This window comes from Gallus gallus, chromosome 11, assembly GCF_016699485.2.
Source record: "Gallus gallus isolate bGalGal1 chromosome 11, bGalGal1.mat.broiler.GRCg7b, whole genome shotgun sequence".
NCBI lineage: Eukaryota > Metazoa > Chordata > Aves > Galliformes > Phasianidae > Gallus > Gallus gallus.
Genome location: NC_052542.1, coordinates 15,457,210 through 15,479,354, shown reverse-complemented (window position 1 = coordinate 15,479,354; position 22,145 = coordinate 15,457,210). Strand labels below are relative to the sequence as shown.

Here is a 22,145-nt window from a genome sequence, read left to right as displayed (position 1 = left end):
TTGAAAATATCCTCTCCTGGTTATGGAAATGGTTAATCCTTAGAAAGACCCACATTTCCCATCCTGTAACAGTAGAGCTCAGCTGCAGTTGCATGCTCATTATTCCCAGCTGGCTGTGTTATTATTCAGCTGCTCTCATTCTAGGCTATTGTTCTAGTTCACCTTAAAGCAGCCATATAAAAGCATCCTTGGGAATGGCAGCAGCATCATTTTCTGGGCAGTTGAGGACTTCAAAGCATGACAGCCAAAAAGGAAGACGGAGTTAATCTGCAAAAGACAGTTCAAAATCAATAAGATGATACATTCCAGGTGAGAAGATGCTGAACAGTTATTTTAAAATGCCTTGGGACTAGACAAAATGTACTTCCCATACCATTCATGTATAATAAGTCATTGGCGCTTTCTGCATGACTGAATTTCATTTTGCATCTGCGTTGTACATTAAGGCTCACCTGTACTTATATATATTTATACACTTCTAAGCCCACAGCTGATTTTGGAAGTGTTTTTTATAAATAAGGCAATATCAGCACATTGAGGGCAACTGGAGTAAATAGTTCCCTGGGATGTACTTCTATAAAAGAGCTTTGTTTGTAAAGAGAATTGTCCAAGAGCACCAAGATTAATGATTAATGAAGAAAAGGTTAACAAGTGAGTAAAGAGAAAATCCATGGACTTTTTTTTATTTAAGATCCTTCCAATTTATTTGTCAAATACCCATGCACTGGAGGCAAGCAGCCTCCAACTGAAGCTGTAGGTTTTTTGCTAGACCTGTGCCAGACTGGAGGGCTCTGTGCCAGGGCATCACGAGGGTAACAACACAAGGATGATGGCTTTCATCTCCTCATGAAAGAGCACAGACTGTGTTTGATGTCCCCACAATTTCCATGCTTTATCCTCCATGCCCACCATGTGAAGCTCATGGCTCTCCTCTACCCAAGAGATGATGGAAACCTTGGGTCACACCTCACACTGTATGTTTGCAACCCAAACACTGTCTCCTTTTCCAAACTGCTCTCTAGGCTGAAAACCTGTTGAAAAGCTTTCTTGTTTACCAACAGCTTTCACCTTTCCCCAAACAGAAGTCAGCCCATGGATGGTCAGTCCCTACCATCTCTGTCTGTTAGTCCCACGCTTTTCTGGGTTCACCTTCTGCTTCAAATAAATCTGTCTGTCTCTGAGTTCGCTAATAATTCCAATGCATGATTTGTATTATGATGAAGGAGGGGAAAAAAAAGTAGCATGAAGATATATGTTTTGCCTCTAGGAATTCCTCCGTCTGTTGATAGGCCTAGCGGGGTATGATGTTCTGCCTCTACAGATTTCAAATTAAGGGTTTGCCAAGATACTTAACTGAGTTATAGGCAAATCAAATACAGCAGCTTTAGGAAATTACAGCAACCATCCCATTGTTTGATTCCCACAGCCTCTATTTTAAGCCTCCCAACTCTTAATGGGAGCACCAATTACCAATGGGACAACTTGTATTTTGGGATCAGAAGGGCTACACGACATTTGTGCAGGCTCAGCACACTCTCATATAATAAGTCAAGTGTGTTCAAGTAGTTTTTAACCAGCATTTGAAATAAGAAATCACAGAACATTTTTAAACCTTTCCACTGGTGCAAGTAAATAGTAATAATGTAATTTACATTGCATTGCATGTAATGAATATAAGGTTGGCACAAGTTGTCCAAGAGTGATAAGGAGAAAGCAATGCCTTCTCCTACATAGTTAATGACTCAAGAAATGTTGTATGAGTGAATTAGCAGTCACAAACGTGAAGGTAGGTGAGCAATTTCCTAGATGCAATATTGATTTTAAAGATTAACAACATTTTCAGAGCCTGTGTGTGGCCAAGAGTTTTTGCCAGATGTCCAAGTACCTAGCTGTGTAGCTAGAACAAAAACTTAAATAAGAATCTGAATTGAAATAAATGTCTTATTTCCTACTCTCTAATCCTGTTTGAAGCTCTGGGAGTCCTGCCGTCCTCAACACTGGTTGGTAGACATCAAGCAAATAAAGCCTATGTTGGATTAGTGGATTTTATCCCCCCCCTTAGGACCTGAACATTTTTCCTTTCCTTTAATATTCAGACTGAGACACGTACTGCATAATAACAACAACCTGAGTCAGATGCAAGATGCATAACTGTGAAAAATATGTTCATTGCTTCCCAAGCAGCCTGCCAGTTTGGGAAGGAGAGAGCCTGGCTTGCGCTCAAGGTTTTGGGATTGTATCATAATTTTGAATGGAGCCCAGGATGCACCAGAAATGGGAAAGTCAAACAGCCAGAGGGCTTTCTGATATTAAAAGCACCACTGGAAAAATACGAAACGGACAAAGAAAAAATCAATCAGATGGAAGCTGTAATTAGTCTATGTGAGATCCTTTCAAGGATGGCCGCGCTGTACTCTTGGTGCTAGCACCAGCTCTGCTTGCGCTGCCTCGCTCAGTGCTTCCCCGTTCAGGAGGAATAAAATTGGTAAAATCAAGCCTGAAGCCAATCCTCTTTTATAATCTTCCCTCTTTTGAATGCTGGACCCCCCACTTGGATCAGAATGTCCAAAGACATCATTTTGGTTTTGCTTGGGAGACGGCTGATAGGAGAAAATGTTTCATTTCTGCGCTCGGTGGGAGGCTCGAGCCAAGCTCGTCTTGATGGCAAGCAATATGCAGTTCTGGAATAAATGTCCCTTCATTCAATTATATAGGAAATAATTACAGATGTGTAAAACCACTTAATGGAGACATGCAGAGATCAGCACATATTAATGCAAACTGTCTTTATTCTGACATAGGAGGAAAGTTCATCCAAGCTCCACCTCCCTCGCCATCTTGTCTCTAACTGTACCACTACTCAGACGCTCAGGACTTTACTCAGCATCCCTGCTTGCACGCTTTGTGCTGCTTTACTCCACCACTTTGTGCATCTTCTCAGTGGTTTCCTAGCTAGATATTGTGAGAGAAGGCAGGAAAAATTGGCACGCGAAGTTTCCTATTTTTAATTTTTCTGAGGACGACTAACCCTACTCCATACACACAGCCTGCTGATAGCTCCTCTTTTTTCTCAGCATTAAACCATCTCGAACAGAATCTGCCTCATTCTGAGAAAGCTGTGAGGCAGCCTCTTCCCAGGGTAACACTTCTGTGCACTGACTCAACTTCCACAAGTTATTTCCATCCCCTGTGTGCGTTAATTCTCCACTTGGAAGAAAATACTCCAAGCAGCAAAGAGCTTTAAGCTTACATATTTTACACGTAGAATAGTTGAAGAGTATGGATGGCCCAGCTCTTCCTGCTGGTGCACAGCTGCAACATGTTGAGCCATGGCAAATTGTTTCTGACCTCTCAATCCATGTGTTGGCTGACATTGAGGGCGTGGCTTTTTCTTCTGCACAGCTTTGCAGATTTAATTTTTTGTTAACATATAAGTAAACATTTCCTGAGGCCATGACCACTGGGCATTGTGAAAGCTCCAACCAGTTGTGCACAGATGAGGTGCCCTATCACTGAGGCCAAGATATAGAGATGATGGAGACATCTCCCCGATTTTCCTCATAAGAGGGACATCTGTTTCCATTGTTTCATGCTTTCACCCAGAGAAGGGGTTAAGCTTGATAACATACAGCAGTCCCTTCACCTATTCTTTTATTACATGGAGAAAACAGTGAAAAGGGGGAGCATGTGGCACTGATAAGCTATGGAGGAATTCCTACTCTAACACAGGCAATGGAATAGCCTACAGTGACAACAAGAAGCAGATTTACTCCTTGTCTTTACCACTAACATAAGGGAACAGAATATTTCACAAATTTCCTTATCTTTTCTGCAAAGCTGTTCTGAGAGCTCATGCCTTCTATGGGAACAGTGAATGAACAAAGCCAGGAGCCATAGATCAGAGCAGTCCAAGCCCACTGCAGGGCTGAGCGTGTTCCCCAGGGAGTCTGGGGTTTGATCCCTGGTTTAACTCTGAAGATACATCGGCTGAGATATCTAAAATACTCTCCAGATTTCCTCCCGTATGCTGTCCCTGGGGACTGTCCTAATGTCATCTAAAACCATGAAACTGCAGCTGCGTCACTTATGCTACAGGACTCCTGATGACCAGGAAATAGTTTCTCACTTACACCTACCTGCCCATTATTTTCTCCGTAGGACTGTTTTATTTGATCTCAGTTTCTCCAGCTGTGCAAATTTTTCACCACTACGTTCCTATTCCTCCTCACAGCTTATGGGTCAGCAGCACTTTATAATAGGAACACCGGCTGTCCTTGAGTTCCCAAAGTGCTTCAGTCAGCAGGTTGCTGCAGCAGAAACCTCTCCTTCTATCCACCAAGATGCACTGCCCTACAGCTTGATCCAACCCTTGGATATCAGCAATGTGAGAATCCAAAGGATGCCAGCCCACATCCTTTCAATAGCAGCCCAGCATGAGCCCAGACAAGCTGTCAGGCTGCCTGATGATACTGTTTTATATTCACGATAATAAATTTTCCTAATTTAATCTGTGAGATGGAAGCGCGCATTTCAGCTCGTGATTTCCAACTTATCTTCTATTTCCTTTCGGCTTTTCAGTGTTTCTGAAATGCCTTCTGCTACAGGCAAAACACTCCAATTATGATGGGGCTCTTCTTTTAGCAGCTGCCACTGAGCAGTGTCACACATGGAGAGAATGGGAAGTCAACTCTGCCCAATTGTGTCAAGCATTTAGAAAGAAGATGGGAGAGAGAGTGCACAGTAAGAAACAGGTGTTGAGTGTTTTGGAATCCTGCTTTAAGGAAGGGGGTGGGACGGATTTATTAAAGACATGGTGGAGCTCTACAAGGTGAGTAATGCAATCAAATGCAACCCATTGAAAAGTCATGCTGAGTTAAGCACTGAGATTTGTATTTATGGCATCATGGGAAACACATCTGTGCACCTCCAAGAAGTAGGAGGAAGAAATTAATTTCCATAATGTGTCTTACAGAGGTGTGGCCAAATCCTCATTTGTGTGGATGCAGCAAATTCCTTGCCCTCCATAATAGGAGAAATCTTCTTTTCTGATCCAAAGTCCAAGCAAAGCACTAGAATTTCAGTTCTGAAATTAAAGCCAGATACCTGCCCATTTGTACAATGTAGCCTTCCAAAAATACAGCTGACATATATATTTGCTGGTCCCATCTTCACCCCAACGCCAATACAGACAATTGGTATTAGTATGGGAGCAGAGGGAGGTTTAATAATGATGTACGTGCAAGAGATGATACAGATGCAAGGAATGCAAAGCTTTCTGTTCACGTGTGTGCTCTGTTTGTAGTTGTAGAAGATGCTATATTTGTATCCAAACTGGGGAAAACACAGAAAAGCTTGTAGTTACTCGCTGCTTCCAAATAGCAGCTGTTCTGAAGCAGTGCATCTCTGCCTTTTTCACAGAGGGACTTTACATTCTGCAAGTGTAACCCCAGCTAGAAGCAGCTTGTTGTGACAGCCCAGGGAAATGTCTCCATCAGAGCAAACCTCACTTTTTCAGGGTAATCTCTGAACCCTCACTTTGTGCTCTCGTCTCTGTTTCAGATGGCTGCTCTCCAAGCCAGCAGCCACAAGTGACACTTCCCACAACAATTCCACCACTGATAGGGGACATTGATTTGCAATGGATTCATTACCCTCAGCCTGCTTGGGAGTCAGGAGCTGGAATTTCTTGGTCTAATCACTTGCCAGAGGTCTGGCATTTCTCAGCTGCTGGGGCTGGGAAAATAATGAAAGAAAGCACTGATGGCCAAAGCAAAGCCAAGGGAACCAGTAAGCAGAGCTTCTCCTTGGGGCTGCCTGATGGCACTCCCAGCCGTGGCTGCAGGGACCCAGATGGCACCGTGATGTGGGCTGGCACCACGACGTAGGCTGGCCCACCTGCAAGCATTTCTGGAGCCGGGGTTTGAGCTCACTGCTGCCCTCCATGAGAGCACTGCAGCCTGGCAGAGCCAGAATGCAGTTGCCTCCCTGCAACCGCTGCTCTGTCTTGACTGCCACTCATCCAGGCCCTGCCTGTTCATTGAATAATACAGACATAAGGCTAGGATTGGAAAGGACCTTGAAGATCACCCAGCCCCAACCCCTGCCAAGGGCTGGTTGCCACCCACATCAGGCTGCCCAGGACCCCATCCAGCTTGGCCTTAAACACCTCCAGGGATGGGGACGCACCTTGAAAATGTGAAGGATGAATTTAGCCCCCTGAAACATTCCTGCCTTCCAAAGCACGCCGTGGCTCTCATTTAGTGCCTGTGTATCTGTGGATCCATTTTCACATGTGCTGCAGGGAAGCAGGGATTATTTTTATTCCGAAGAAGAAAGGGAAGCGCAGCCGATGTGCAGCCAACAAAAGATGCAATAGAAATGCAGTGCTGGGAAGGAGGGTGAGGAGGGAGCGCTCGCTTTCAATTAGCAGCCCCGTTTTGTTCGCGGGGTGGGCAGACATTGTAATCCAAAGGGTTTTGTAGGAAGACGGTGATTGCGCAGGACCAGAGCCCTCTGCGAAGGATGCTCACATCTCCTCACGAGGCAGAAGAGCGCAGTGCCTTCAAACACTCATCAGACAATGGGAGCGGCCACAGTCGCCTATTAGCAGCTGGCGGAGCGCCGTATGCTGACAGACAGCTGCACGCTCAGCTCGGTTTCATGTCTGGGAGATGTTCAGCACGCGTGCGGCTCAGCCCTTCTGCCAGGCTCCTCTCCTATTAGCAAGAGCCAACTATAGGGCTTCCTTGCTGGTTTTTAGAGATTTAGGGAGGGCTTGGCTTACACAAACCTGGTTGAAATCCTCGCGTTGCATTCACTTGAGCAGAGTTCACGTGCTTTCTGAGTTGTTGGAGACAGTGCCTGAGGTCCATTGTATGATTCTATGATTCTGTGATCTACAGAAGTATTTCTAATGCTTTTCTATCCCCAGTCTCTCCATTCCAGTGTTTCTTTGGATTGAATTTCCACCCTACGATGCCCATGGGCACTCTGGCTGGTTTGTTGGGCTGTGTGATGGGTTTTCCACTCAGGAGCTGGACTCAGTGATCCTTATGGGTCTCTTCCAACTTGAGATGTTCTATGATTGTATGACTAACATCCCTTTGGTTTTTGCATTAGACCCCAGAGCTCTAATAAGGCAATCCAAAAGTGAAGCAGCAAATCCCCAGGTACGTTACACAATCCCAGTACCTCCTCACAAGATAAATCATAGCTCTAATTCGCTCTCTGAATTTAACCTGTGCCTTAACTTCATTTTGCTTTGAGTTCCTGGATGCAAAGAGTTATACACTAGGAAATGTTATCTTAAAGTAACACAATACTGAACCTGATTGGGGGAGGTTGGGAAATCTCTGTCTCTGTGGGACTCAGGAACAAATTAGATCCAATCAGGAATATTTCTGGCATCACTGATACATGAGGGTGGAGGAACCTTCTTGAATTCTCTGTCTGCTTGATTTTCTCTTGGTGGACAGCCTGAGAGTGTCTCCACAGGAATAGGTAATTTGTGTTCAAAGAGCACGAGGAGATCATCTGGGATGATGTCCCAGTAGCTGTAATCTGCTGCATGTCATTTCAGCTTCTTCCTTCCTTACAACAGCAGAGGAAAAGGCAGGGAGTGGAGAAACAAGCAAGTGGGAAGGACCAGATGAATCAGAACCCATTAAAACTACTCAGCAATATCATGTCACCTTGAGATCCTAATGAGCAGCACTAACTGCCATGGTTTTGCCTGTGAGCTTCTCAAAAAAGACTACAGAAACTGAGTATCTCTAAGATGGTAACCCCCAGCCTAAGGTGACGGATAGCAGCCACAAGGCTCAGAATGTGCTCCAGCCCACAAAGCACAGCGGCATCAGTTTGACTTCTGGCAGAACCAAACTGAAACGAGATTCTGCCTCCACTGAAGTCAATCACACCTCTGTGTCCAGGAGTTCCCCCAGAGCATACCTGAACTGATTTCATTACGCAGCAAGCAGACGTTGCCAGCTGAGCTCTTGGAAAATGTAAATGCTTTCCCATCATGCATTATTTTCCCATTATCTTGAGTGCCTGTAAACCTATTGCCTTAATTTTAATAAGATTTCATAGAGTTCAGTATAAATACCTGCTATCCATCACAATATTAGAAGAAAAAGGAACGATAATAACTTAATTATCTCTTATGCAGAAACGAATTATAATTCTCTGGGTTCGTAATCAATACTTTAAAGCTGTTCTATCTCAGAGAACAGTTTGTCAATATTTTATATACTGTTAATAATTCATGGCTTTATTACATAATCAAACAGGAATCTAACTCCAGAAGGCCTCAGCATAGAAGAAAGCAGCACAGGAAAGAAAAATGAAGTGGAGGAATGCAAAACCTTGAGGCAGAACGTGAGGGTGCAATGAAGCTACACCACCAGGCTGCTTGCCTGCAAGGATGGGGCTGAGTTCATAGGACAGATAAGTTGGTTAGAGGAAAGGACGAACACGCTGTCAAGAGAATCACTTAGAAGGCAACCTGGCATTTCCCAAGTGTGATGTTGAAATTTAGTATTTCTGCTTGGAGAGGGCATTCGGGAGTGGAGAAGAGAAAGGGACTGTCTCTTCTGAGAGGCAACCAGCACCGTATGGGATCAGTTGTATCATCAGCTCTTTCTTCAAACTGCAGAGTCAAGGTTAAACCATTCCTCGTTTCTTCATGGCCCTCCTGCCTGAGATTGAAACACTCAACAAGTTCTGCAGTGCTGCATGTGATTACTCCAATGTCTGACCCCAAATTACCCGGGATGACCTTCAGGGACAAAACACAGTTTATGAGTAACCACCTCCAGTGATCAGCTCAGGAAATACAAAAACTGCCTGAAATCAGTGGGACACATGGAAGCACTAACTATGTTTCTGTGACATGAAAAGGAAAAAACCTAAAGAAATGAAAGATGCTTTAGGATGACATAGTTGGCATTTGAAATAGCTCATCACCACCTTTTGAAGAGAAGTGCTCCTTGGGTCAGCCCGACATTTGTTGTCCCACATGTGGGAAAACACTTTCTCCTGCAAATAGGATGTTATAGTCATTAAGACCTGGAAGCACAATGGGGAAAGTGCTGGCTGCAATGCTGAGCAACTGAGGGCAGCTGCCTCTGCTAGCGAGCTACAACATGTGCCATAGGAAAACCCAGAGCCCACTGCAGAGATGTAGCTCTTGTAGGCCCTGTAGAGCGACTTGATAAAAGATGACTTTTGCCTCCAAAAGTGCAAAGTCTAAACAGGTGCAGTGATGAAATCAAGGCTTAGCACCGCTTCCTTACCAAAGAGAAACCCCAGCAGAGAAGCAGTACGTGCTCTCACTGGCACAGGGAGCGCGCAGCTCTCATCTGCTGAGTGCCACTGCCGCTCCTTGCACACAAAACCATCCTTTCTGCTGGTTTGTTTGACTTTAATGAGAGCAGAAGGGAAGCGCTCTCTGCATCTTCTTTCTCTTAGAATTTGTATTGCACTTCATTAGGAACAGGTTTTGTATGTCTGTAGTGCATCCCTGGACAAAGCGGCTCTCGCCGCACACTTGTCATTTTTTTATTACGTTATTCTTTTTATATCATTATCAACTTTTTATAAGTGTCTATAAAAATAGGTGTAGGAAAGTGAAAGTCTTCAGAGTGAGTAAATGGACACTGTGCTAAATGAGTTATGTCTCTGATGCTATTATCTCTAAATCAGCATAGATTATTCAGGCTGGGGGCTTTTAGAATCGTAAGTGGCTGAGATCATTTCTCAGTTCATCATCCTATTACACATAATGAGAAAATACTTCTAAATAGGAAGATTACTCTGTCAAAAGATCCCCCGTGAATGATTCCCCAGGCACTGACAATGTGTATTAACTCTTTTCTTCCTGCATGGGAGGGACGAGAGAAGCTCAACGTCCTCAAGAATTACCCTGAAACGTTCAGCAGCTTTGAATTTGCTCAGCTCTCCTGGGACCCTTTTGCTCCACGCTTATGTTTCTAACAGCATTTCCTTGGTTGCCACCCCTGCAGTTGCTTTCCTGCAGTATGTAAATTCAGCTGCCGGTGCTCAACCTGGAATGCGATAAAGCCTCTCAGAACTTCATTTCATTATTTTTGAGTGGTTCTGTTTATGTCAGTTTTAAGTTTCCATTCCAGCAAGTGCAAATTGTAGCGCTTCTCCAGCAAGTGATTTCTGGCTGCAACTTGACAAAGAGGCAGCTCCGTTCCCCTCCCCAGGTGGGGAAGGTCCTCAGCACACACGTGATGAACGGCCCTCTTGTTCTATTATTTCCCCACACTGCCACCGACTCATTGCCTTATTGCATGGGTAGAGTTATTTGTTTCACTTATTGGGCAGCACGTTTCCAAGAAGCCACTTAACGCACAGTTTCATGAGGCAGTTTTCATGGGATATAAACTCCATATTCCAGCTCTCAAATGGAGGATTCCTTTTACCTTCCACAGAGCTCTGTGAAATACCCCTTCTGTTTGTGCAGGGCACGGTGAAGTTTCAGCACATCCCACCTGCAGCCAATCCCACCTGAAGGATGCTGTTACTCCGCCCACGTCTGCTCCCAATCTCACATAAAACATCTTTTACAAGAGAGCACGGAGCAAATGCAAATGTGTATCTTGCTGCATGTTAACACACACAAAGAGAAATTACTCCTGCCAACTTCTGCCCAGCTTTGCCCTTGTTCTCTTACCGCCCTTCTATGCATGACAAACTGCCTGCACTGCTCTAATTATTTACTGCAATTCATGGGGACGTGAGGATTTCCTTCAGAGTGCCCCACATCTACTAACAGCACGTGACATTTGCAAGCGTGGTGTTTCAGAGCCATTTGGATGGCTCTATGGGCAAACATCAGTCTGATGGGTGATGACAGGTGGCAGTTTACAACAAGCATTCCTTGTGCCATCACAAGGGTTAGAAGTCTCTTGATAACACCACGTCCCACCACCAGCCAGAGGTTTACTCTCTGTGATCGTTTACTCACATAAAACCTGGGGAGCAAGAACTTACAGAAAAGGGAGGCTGAGATCTAAGGTGAAAGATAATTGCTTTATGCTTGCCTCCTGCCTGATCTTTATACTTTCCTCTGTTGTATTTTCACATTGGCTGTGCCAGAGGCAACCTACTGGGTTAAAGGACCCCACACCGCAGCCAGTAAGGCCAGAAGCAGGTTCTGATGAGCAACCTGAGCCACCTTCATAAAATATACATCCCAGCTATCTGGCCAGGCTTTCTGCATGGGATGGTTTTCCATTATTCTCCAACCGTAGATTCATAATTACAGCTAGAGTAAACCAGAAGGTGCCCAAATTTACAAAAACACCACTGGAACTATCAGAGACTCCCAGGAGATTTGTTGCACTGGAGTTTTGCACACACACCTATATGTGATAATGAGAGGTTTATAACTATGAAATGCAATCTTAAAATTAAAAAAAATAATAAAAATTGGATACATCTGTTTGACTTCATGCTGTCTTTTTGCACCGTGTTTGGAATTGTTTAAGGTTATTCCTTTTTTTTTCCCTTTGCTATGGCAGGGGTAGATGGAGTGCCAGGGCTACACCCCTGGGCTGCCTGCACACATGGTCAGAGTTCAGGCCATGCTCATGTACCGTATGTGTTTTTGTTATTATTCATTACCATGGAGGCAGAAACCACCACGCTGACATCACATTAGCCAGACATGATGGCTATGCACTGGGATACCATGCTTGTACTGAGATGTCATGCTTGTTTAGACAACTAAAGCCCAGGGCACATGACTCCAGCACTGTGGCTTCAAACAGCAGCTGGAGGCCTTTGCAGAGCTCCACGGCTGCTGTGACTCTGGCCAAATTGCTCTGCTTTTCAGGGCTTTTAGAGAGCTTTGCTCTTGTAAGGTGCATGGTAGAAGATGGGAGTGTGGAGGTTTAGGAGGTGAGACCCAGGACAAACCTCAGAGCTTCACCTTTTGCCTTTGTAGGGACATAGCTGCCAATTCATTGCCTGCTGGAGCCTCTGGAGGAACCTGGGGAGTTCTGGATGATTCCTGCTGTGAGTTGTTCATCTCATGGATGTTATCGCTGTGAGTACACAGTATTGCATAGGATGCCAGAGCTTGGCTCTCTCTTGTGTACAAACTAATCTTCTCAAATAGAAGCTTTTCCTATTGCTTAGTTGCACAGGCATATTGATGGCAGTTGTAACAAGTGATTGCTGGGTGGGACTGAGCATAGCCCTGTTACGTCCTTTCAGACGGTCCTTTCTAGCACATTAACCTCAACTTGAGGGCTTGTATTTTTTTGTCTGCTGAACAACATTAGTGTTGGCTTCTGATTATAAAATGTTTCATAAATCATCTCCTTTCAGCTGCGTTTCAGAGCCAGTGCTATTTCACCTTTACAGTTTCTTGAAGCTCCCCATGAAGTACATTAATTTTTCATTAAAGAAAAAAGGCTGTATTTTTTTTCCAGAATAAATGAATTTTATAATTCCAAAATATCTTGTCTAATGATCGCCATCCAGCCATTTAAAATAAAGTCTTCGGGGACAGATGTCTTCATCACTGAGCAAACTTTAAATTGATTTTCCACTTTCGTTGTAAGATTAAGTTAGAGAGAAGCAAAGACTGTGTTTCAGTACTGATATGCTCCCGACATGTACTGTCAAAGTCTGCACTTGCCATTCTTTTGGTGGGAATAGCTGCTTTAGAAATGTTTATATATTATCAAAATTAGGTTTCAAAATGAGCTACAGTATCTATATAAAGGGGAATAATATTATTTTAGAGAAACTAATTGGAAACTTGTTTTTTGGCTAAAGTAGTTATTATTTCCATTATGGCAAGCTGGAAGTAGATGAAATTCACCTTTATCTTTCCTAGCCTGGTGTCTCCAATAATTTATTCAAACTGAAATTAAAACCTGACACAGTCCCAGTGAGGCATTTCACACCAGTTAAAGATTATTCTGCTGTAAAAGAACTTTTGTTCAAAAATTTCATTATGTTATTACGAATGTATGTATTATAGAAGGGTGATACATAAATCAAAAGCTATCTGTTCTCGTGTGTGTGTGTGTGTGTGTGTGTGTGTGTGTGTATATATATCCCCCTAACAGGACCTAAAACTGTATTTTCTTTCCTAGGAACGTAAAATTTTAAGATAAGAACCACTGTTTCATATACCAGGGAGGGAATGCCTGTGGAAAATATCTGCAGGAAAGCAGAATATTCAGCACCAACTGGAGCCTTGCAAGCCCCAGTGCATACAGAGGCAGAGTCCAGTTGGGCATGTGCAAGAAAGAAGGGCAGAATCACCATAAAATCACAGAATGGCTTAGGTTGGAGGAGAACTTAAAGATCATCCAGTTCCAATCCCCATGCTATGGTCTGGTTGCCCCCCAGCAGCTCATGCTGCCCAGTGCCCATCCAGCCTGGCCTTGAATGTCTCCAGTGATGGGGCATCCACAAATTCTTTGGGCAGCCTGTGCCAGTGCCTCACCATCCTCTGAGAAAAGAATTTCTTCCTAAAATCTGTCCAGAATCTCCTCTCCAGTAGGTTCAAGCCATTCCCCCTAGTCCTATCACTATCAAACAGTGTAAAAAGTTGGTCCCCCTCCTTCTTGTAAGCTCCCCTCAAGTATTGGAAAGCTGCAACGGTGTCTTCCTGGAGCCTTCTCTTCTCCAGGCTCAACAAGCCCAATTCTCTCAGCCTCTCCTGATAGGAGAAGTGCTCCAGCCCTTGGATTATGGCCCTTCCCTACACCCACTCCAGCAGCTCTGCATACTCCCTGCACCAGAGGCCCCAGGCCTGGATGTAGTACTCCAGATGGGTCCACGCAAGGGCAGGGCAGAGGGGGACAATCACCTCCCTCCCCTGGCCACCCTTCTTTTGATGTAGCCCAGGATACTGTTGGGCTTCTGGGCTGAAAATAAGGCTTCTTTGCACTGCAGAAGGAAAGGTGTGACGTTGAGTCTTCAAGCTGGATGGTTAAAAGCTGCACGGAATAGCAGCTAGCTGTGACTCTTGGTAAGGGCTATATACATAGGTGTCATCCTTGGTGAGTTTAAAGCTGTGAACCCTGTGCAAAGTGCCCTGGGTGGTCTGTGCAGCCGAGGGTCAGCACAGAGCAATCCAGCAAAGTGTGCAATGCCACAGCAGCACTGGGCAGGCTGTAGGAGCATGTGAAAGCAGCGGGGTGAGAAACTGCATTCTGCTCTGGTAACTAAAGGATATGGAGAGGGGTGGGCTCACAGGAGCGTGGGCAACTTTCAGATTGAGGAGAAATTTTCCAAAAGCGTGAAATTATAATTGCATGAGGAAAGGGCGGTTAATAATTTTCCCCTTATAATTCAAACACGCTAAAGTTAATTGCCATTTGGCAGCCTGAGATACACAAATTAGGGGAGTCTAATTCTGCTAATCCTCACTCTAAGTTGCAGGGTATTAAATACAAACATGATCGCCTAGCAAAGGGACAAATCCTGCCTCTGCTGAAGCCAGCAGGAGCTCTGCCATTAACTCGAGCAGGGGTTGAGCTCAGCCGCTGGGTGAGCTGTGCAGGTATGGATGATCTGGCTTGGATGAAGAGGGAAACAATGGGGTTTTTCCTTCTGCATTTGGGCCTGGAATCACTCAGATTCTCAAACTCTGCCAAACTTCCCCAACCCCATTAAACTTCCCATTGCAGCTGGTTTTGGCTGCCCACACACCTGCAGGAAAGGCTGGGTTTTCTGTGCTTCTCCATTCCCCACTTCATTCTCAAACCAATTAAATACATAATGGCAAAAAATATCTCAAAAACCATGGGCTGTAATGCTAACTGGGCTGTTTCCTGGAGGATTTTTTTCCTCGTTCAGCCTGCAGCAATCTGTCTGCAGTCCCAAATCCCCTACGTGCTGTTGCCACTATGTGTTATATGGCACATCTCACTTAAGCCCATGCAAGGCTTTAGTCCCATCCTCTGGTGAGTAAACCCAAGGAGATCTCACAGAAGCCACAAAGCATGCTACCAGAGGCTGACTGTTGGGTTTTGAGATGAGTGAAAGCGTGGCTCTAGGATGCAACACGGGGCTATGTCTTGCAGCATCGGTTTCGAGCTCTGACTCTGAGCCAGGATAAAACCATTTGTCCATCTGTGTGAGGTGTCTCTCTACCTGCATAGCTGAAGCATAATTAAAGGTTGATCCAGTGAACAGGACTTAATCTCTTATGGCATGATATATTTGGGCCAAGCACCTTGCCATGACTCGATTTGAATTCCTGTTTACAAATGACACTAGATAAATAGTAAGGAGATAGTCCAATCAGATATGGGTACTGCTTGGAAACACCCATTTGGCTTGAAGTATTGCAAGAAAATCAATCTGGGATCTCTACAGAGCTGAATAAGAACATCAGTCTCCAAATACATCTGATGTGAGCCAAGCCTCCTCATTTTTAGTTCAGTTATCACTGACATTTCAGCTATTATTCATCAATTTAGAAGGAAAAGAGGAACCTACATCATTTGCAAAACCTATATGGTCTTTCCAAACATTTTTCCTGCCTTCCCAGCGATGATTATTACACACTGCTGTAATTAAGCAGATTAATTTACATTTCCCATCATCTGAGGATGGAGCAGCAACCCAGATTTATTTCTCTGGATTGCTTCCCTCAGTCACTGCTCATAGCACTGAAGCTGCAGCAGTATTTCCTCTTTCAAAAACGCAGCAGCGGAGATGCTCTGTGATTCCAAATGAAATAATTTTGATGTCACAAGAAATGCCATTAAAACTATTGCAGTCTTTTAATAAGCTCCTTCCTAGGAGGATGGAATTTCAGCCTCTTCGTGTCAGCTCTGTGCAGAGTAACTACAGCGAAGCTTGGTGCCAGTGTCTCTGTTACAAAATCTGTTTCTCAAGGGTTTATAATTATAACATGCCCATAAAAATTTACTCATCTGAAACCCAGGATATAGTTTCTCAGACAGAGAGGAAATATTACTTGCTGAACTCGGTTTAAATCAATTCCGAGTTTCAAGAATCCAAAAATAATAAGGTTTGTGGGTTTTATATGCTCTTTCTGTGGTTCCATAACTCAGAAAGAAATCACTTTGTAGAATAAAGTGTCATGTTTGTTTATAAAGCAGAGCAGGGGAGAAGCAGATAAAAGTTCAGACTGCTTATAGTGGCTACTGAAAATCCAAAGAAAATAATTTTCTCCATTTCCCTACGGTGCCCTCACCCCCAAAGCCTGTCCTGACTAGCTGTGATGATACACACTGCAGGATCCCAGCAGAGCCCCATCCTTGTAGGTGCAGAGAGCTGTTCTAAGCAGCTGTGGGGGGGTAAGGGATGGAATCACCCACAGCATTTGTACCATTTCCTTCATTTCCAGCAGTCAGAAGGAAAACGGAACGTGCCCTCCTAAGAACTGCTAATAAAAGCATCGATAAATGATCCCTGCACAACCGAGTTCCAATGTATATTGGCATCACCAAACGCCTTGCAATATTTAGCCTTTAGCTTTTATCGACGAGGAAAATAACGCTGCTGCTGAACTGAAACGTAAATGGCACAAGCAAAGCCCAGCAAACACAGAACGACAGAAAACAAGCCCTGTGAAATCTAAGAGCAATATATTTAATTTCATTTGGAATTCACATTCGGGTCAGTTCCGTACAGTTCCACATCGTTCAGTCTATCTTTGTCAGCTCTTGCCTATTAGAAGAAATATTGCACTTTTCAATGTTCCACCTCTGCATCAAATTGACAGGGTCATTTTTCACAAGGCAAGCTGGAATTAAGGTGACATTAAACCATTTTGCATACAACAACTAAAGTCATGCTGCAACAACGGTTAAAAAAATAGCTGTTTTCTTGGTGCTATTTATCATGCCTTTCCAAGGCAGTTTTGGTGAGTTCCTGAATATCTGCAGATTTGCTAGCCTGACATGATATTGCACGTTTGGAAATCATGTTTGCAGTTGTAATTACAATATTCTCATTTTCTCATTCTGCGTGGTATTACAACTTCTTCTTTAAAGTCAGCCCCTATAAGGAACATTGTCTGTTTGCCAGGGTGTGATTTCCACAAAGTATTTTCTCTTTTGAGGGGTGTTATTTCTATCCTGCAATGTATCAGCTATTTCATTCGCACAAAATGATTGAACAAATGGTAAAAATATAAAGAATCCCCTTATCAAGGAGCATGCTTATAAGCACATTTTGCTCTTCCTTCAACTTCAGGCTTTTAGTATTACTGATTCAGATCCCATATGTAAAGCAATATACTGAGTACTGTATGGGCATAAGAGGAAGTACGCATATTTTCCACAGCTGGCTGAAATCCAAATGTATTTCTAAATGCTAAAGAAATTCTGCCTGTGAGTCATCCTTGTAGTGCAGCGTAGGAGCGTGTAGCTGTGGGAAGGGTGGGCTCTGATGAGGAGCACACAGCGCCGTGCAGAGAGATGTGATAATAAACATCATTACAATGGTTTACACCGCTGTAATGGTTATCCGAGACCCCAAAAGCTTTGTTTCTATGGCAGTCCCAAAAATCCTAGAGGAGGTGTTGAATGCAAGACAGATGTTTGGGTAACATATCCTCAGCTTCCTGTTTTCATACGTTGTTTCCTATCCAGCCTCACAACTCGGTTCACACATGGGTCTGGGAAGAGGTGCTAAAACCCATTAGAGAGGAGATTTTACTCTACATTTGGGCTGAGATCAACCAGTAGGAGTTAGAGAATCCACAGAATAAAGAGACAGGGAGCAGTAACACAAAACTAGTCTCTTGGTACAGCCCCATGGCATGATGCAATCTATCAGTCTTCACTGTTTACCCAGCATCTCTTTTCTCTTCAACCTTTTGTTTTCAAATGTCATGGTAAGCAAAGCAGCTGGATTCTTCCGAGTGAGGCTTTTAAAAACACATTTTTCTTCCATAATAGGAAATTCCTCACGACCGCTTCAGTGCTTCTTTTCTTCTGCAGTTTGGCTGGCAAAGCAAAACAGATTGTCACCTGCACTACGATGGTGCTATGCAATGGCCCATTGCAGGAGAATTCAGATGGGTAGGGAGGAAATTGTGAGAAGGGTAACCAGATAGCAGACACATTGCCCATATGAGGAAAAGTGAGATTCCTGCTGGTCTTTTTGCCAGGGCAGCCCTAAGCCAGCTTTTTCCATTGTTTTACATTAGCTCTCCATTGCCTTTATCCTCCTCAGAGACCCCACAGTCTTCTCGTTGGTACTGCAAAAGGTCAGGACAGTACATCAGTTCATCTCATCTCTGCTGTACCAGACTTTCAGACTGGGATTTCTTTGCCTTTCCCATCTTTATGTAGCTTTGCCACACATGTGGAGCCTATAAATCAAATTACTGCCAAATACATTTCAGATACGCATTGGGACTTTAAGGGCCACACTGAAAAAGAAATGCTTTTTTTCTGGGTTTCTCCAGAAGAATCCAGGACTATTAAAGTTTTATGTTAAACATCAGCGTCACTCTTCTCCATATTACAGTGATGAAGAACTAGCTTGAAATCAATGTATTGATCCCTAAGAAGACACATATAGAAGGTTATTAAAGTTAACACTTCTGTACGGGCAAAACCTGTTATTGAGCTTGTTAACATTCACGTGCTGGTTAACAGCAGCTATGGGAAGGACAAGGTAGCCAGCTCCCTTCTGAAACAGCTGCTCATGGGCAGGAATTCAGCTGTAGTCCTGTTCTGGTAGGTCCCACATCTCAGCTGGAGCCAATGAGCAGTGCCAGTCAATATTTAGTTCCTTACAAACTAAGTCACTTGCTTAGCCCACGTTCCAAATTTGTACCTCATTTTTTCAGCTTTGGTCTCTGTAGTTGAACCAACGACTTACAAACACATATGTATATATGAACTATCTGCCTAATTTCTTTTCCTATGCAGTTACTTGCAATATGAAGAATATAAGAAGGGTTACTGCGTTAGAAAATCAGCCATGAGCCACATGGATACAAAGCTGTTGAGTGTGCATATTCACACAGATGTGTTTTACTTTACAGATGTAAATGAAGTCTTCTGCAGCCAGAAAAAGCAAGTTTCCTGTGGTCCTTCATTCTGAAACCATCCATTTTCAATAATTTATTCACAGGCAGTCTCTGTTGCAGTGGGTTTGCATTTGTCACATCACCTCAATTTTTCTAATGAGCTGTTAATGAGAGGTCAATTACTTATGGAAATTAGGAAAACATTCATTGAGGAACTGTACTGAGTAAAGTGTGCTACTTCATAATGTTATGATATAAATCATTACAGCTTTAATGATTATTTTACTCCTTTTTCATGTTCGAGCTTATTTCCTACCTTGTACAGTGGCCTTAAGATGATTTTGAAATGAACTCATGTGACTCCCCTGATAATGTTGCCATATTGCATTTTCTAATAACTGCAAAAGAGTGCATTTTGTTATTAAACGTTTGCTCATACATCAGCATCTTGCTGTGAAATCTTGAGCTGAATATAAGAATGTTAGGAACACCAGATGTGCCATGCTGGCCCAGAGCAGTAACCTGTCCTCTACCCTGGCTCCACTTCCACTTTTGATACTATGGGAGAAAATGGCCATCCCACAAAGGCTTTGGCCCAAACTGTGACCTGTAAAGCAGACTCCTGACTCCTCTTTTGGACAACCAGGGAAGCATCCACAGCCTGCAGCACATCATTCCCCAGAATTGGTGAGTTCTACACTGTCTTTTTAGTGAAAAGTCTTCAGGAATTGCTGGCTGCTAAGTCAAAATGTTTGCCTTGCCATTTCCCCTCTTCCCATGCACCTATTTTGAACACTTTTAAGGCTTTGAATGAATGGTATAGAAACACAGGAACATAGGCAAAAAAAGGATCCAAGGGACCAAGACGAATTGTGGCTCAGTTGCAGAATCATGCAATTAAATGGAGAGGCCAGGGGTATAATTCACTGCTGAAATTCAGCTTTGTGCTGTCGTAAGTTATTATTTCAGAGCAGACGCTGAAACAGCCAGAGAGGAAAGTGTACAAGCAGAAGTGTAATTGGACTTCAGTATTTCATACTGACGCCCTGAGATTTCCACAGCTAAGCACAGTTTCAGAGTCCAAACAGGGTAACACTGCAGTGAACAAACATAAGATCGCCCATATTCAGCCCGTCGGATTATTCCATTTCCCCTGCAGGCACTATAAATCAAAAGCTAAAGACACCCCGTGATGTTCTACAAGACAGTTTTGTTGGCCCTTCTTTCCAAACGCGTTCTGAACGCGTGTGTGTTATTTTTATCTGAGTCTCATTCACTTCAGTTTTACTGTCTGGAATTCAGCTTTAAATTGGGGGAAAGAAGGAAAGGAGAGAAAAAAAGATTGGGCTTTGAAACCAAGTACTTAACCACGGAGAAAGAAATCAGCAGCAAGTTAAATCAAAGAAGGAACGCATCACATGGATGTCATTTTCCCAGTATCTAAAGACTTACAAGGTCTGTGTCCCTCTGAACCAAGCATGGGCTGGATGCAGGTGAAACCCTCGTTGTTATTTGACGTAGCAGTGCTTAGAGCCCAACATTTTAGTGTAAGGAAATCCATTGTGATTATTAGGGGATGAATCAGCTGGTCCAAAGTACAGCCTTGCCACTTCCTGTTAATATCACCTCAGGAAGCACTCACATTTACATCCCTAACTCCTTCCCTTCTCCTTGGAAGGATAAACATATTAACTACAAAGAGGTGTCCAACTACTAATCGAAAGCAATACAATACCATCGGATCTGTGCTGAAATAAAGAAGAAACGAGTGTGAATCTAAGTACCTTCTCTTTATATCAGAGCCCCTACATTGTTTTCAGGAGCTTTTTTTTTTGTCATGCAGTGATGAAAGGCTGAGAACAAAGTGAGCAAAATTTCCTTTTACTGCTTAAAAATTCTCAGCTGGTTTGCAGTATCAAAAAGCTGTCTCTTTAAACAAATCACATGGTTAAAAATGCCAAGTTATAATTCAGCAACTAACTCAGAAAATGACAATTTAATCAATCAGAACCAACCCTCCTGAAAAAGAAAAAAAGAAAAAGAAATCTTCAGGCTTTCATGCAATGTGAGAGCAGTTGAAACTATAAAAAGGTTCAATCACTGTAGAACAAGCCTGCAGCATCGATGTTTATTAAAGTCAGGGGAGCCATTTATTGACCTGGGAAATAGCAAACCACCAGCAGCACTGCCAGATTGCATTTTTATAGTTAACAAACGGAAGGTGATATTTTCCTTTTCTCTTTTAATTGTGATTCCATCAAACCCAAAGAGCTAAAAGCTGCTCGGTTTTTAAAGGAAGGTGGAGAGAAGGATGCTCCGCTCCATCCTGCAGCCACTCTCTCTGCTCTGACTCCTAGCAATGGGATATATTAAATCATTGCATCAGAGGATCAAATTTTTAGGCTTATCAGAATGACAGACCTGTGTCTGTTCCCCCTGCACTTCAGGTGATGGTAGAAAATAGGGAGCTACCATTATCAAGCTGCCTCCTTCTGTAATCAAAAAGGAATTATTGTATTTATTCACATAAAGGTCATCCTGCCACCGGGACAGCCAAAAGCACTTAGAATTAATTGTCTTCTCCCAAACTGACAACTGGCACTTCTTTTTTGATCAAAGCACAGCTTGGTTGTTCTGGAGATTTTGTAACTGTTTTGCTACACATCTTTAACTCGCACCTTTTCACACGGCATACGATTTGAGCCACGTAAGGCTATGAAAAAGTGAGCGTCACAAAACGAGCTGCCCTACCCGCCTTATCTGAGCTGAGCTTCATTCTCTGCCCAGCCACAAGAAACCTTGGGGTTAGCAGGGCAGGGGTTGGAGTCACTCTGTGCGTGTCAGCTGCCACCTCGACCAGTGCCATCGCCAGAAAGTGGACTTCAAAGGCTGCAAGGATGAGTCAGTGCAGCCTGATCTGCCATGCCACATGCTGCGGCTGAGAGCTGTGACAAACCCACGTCCTCTGAGCATTAGGTACAAAGCGAGCCGGCCGGCAGGTTATACATGCATGCATCAAAGGGAATGAATATGGTAACAAATCTCCGGCCACCCTGGGCCATCGGAGCTGTCAATACGCCGCATGCACTAGCGGGAGCAAGGCAGATAAAAACAAAGTCTCCTTGCCTCA

General features: G+C 43.6%; 2 long non-coding RNA genes across 4 annotated transcripts in view; one reads left to right on the top strand and one right to left on the bottom strand.

Annotated features, from left to right (window-relative positions):
• LOC112533250 overlaps positions 1 to 13,676 on the top strand; it is a 142,141-nt gene extending 128,465 nt beyond the window's left edge. Inside the window, exon 4 of the long non-coding RNA XR_006931280.1 lies at positions 11,978 to 13,676. This is a non-coding gene — a long non-coding RNA (uncharacterized LOC112533250). The remainder of the gene's footprint in view (positions 1 to 11,977) is intronic.
• A 2,923-nt stretch (positions 13,677 to 16,599) lies between these two features.
• On the bottom strand, positions 16,600 to 20,593 carry LOC107054316. 3 transcript variants are annotated; one of them, XR_005863031.2, is made up of 2 exons: positions 20,468 to 20,593; positions 16,600 to 19,413 (listed from the first exon to the last, which is right to left on the bottom strand). It is a non-coding gene; the product is annotated as an uncharacterized LOC107054316 (long non-coding RNA). The 3 variants fall into 3 exon arrangements; XR_005863032.2 differs by having other exon boundaries at positions 16,600 to 19,176; XR_005863030.2 differs by having other exon boundaries at positions 16,600 to 18,543.
• Positions 20,594 to 22,145: the final 1,552 nt, after the last annotated feature.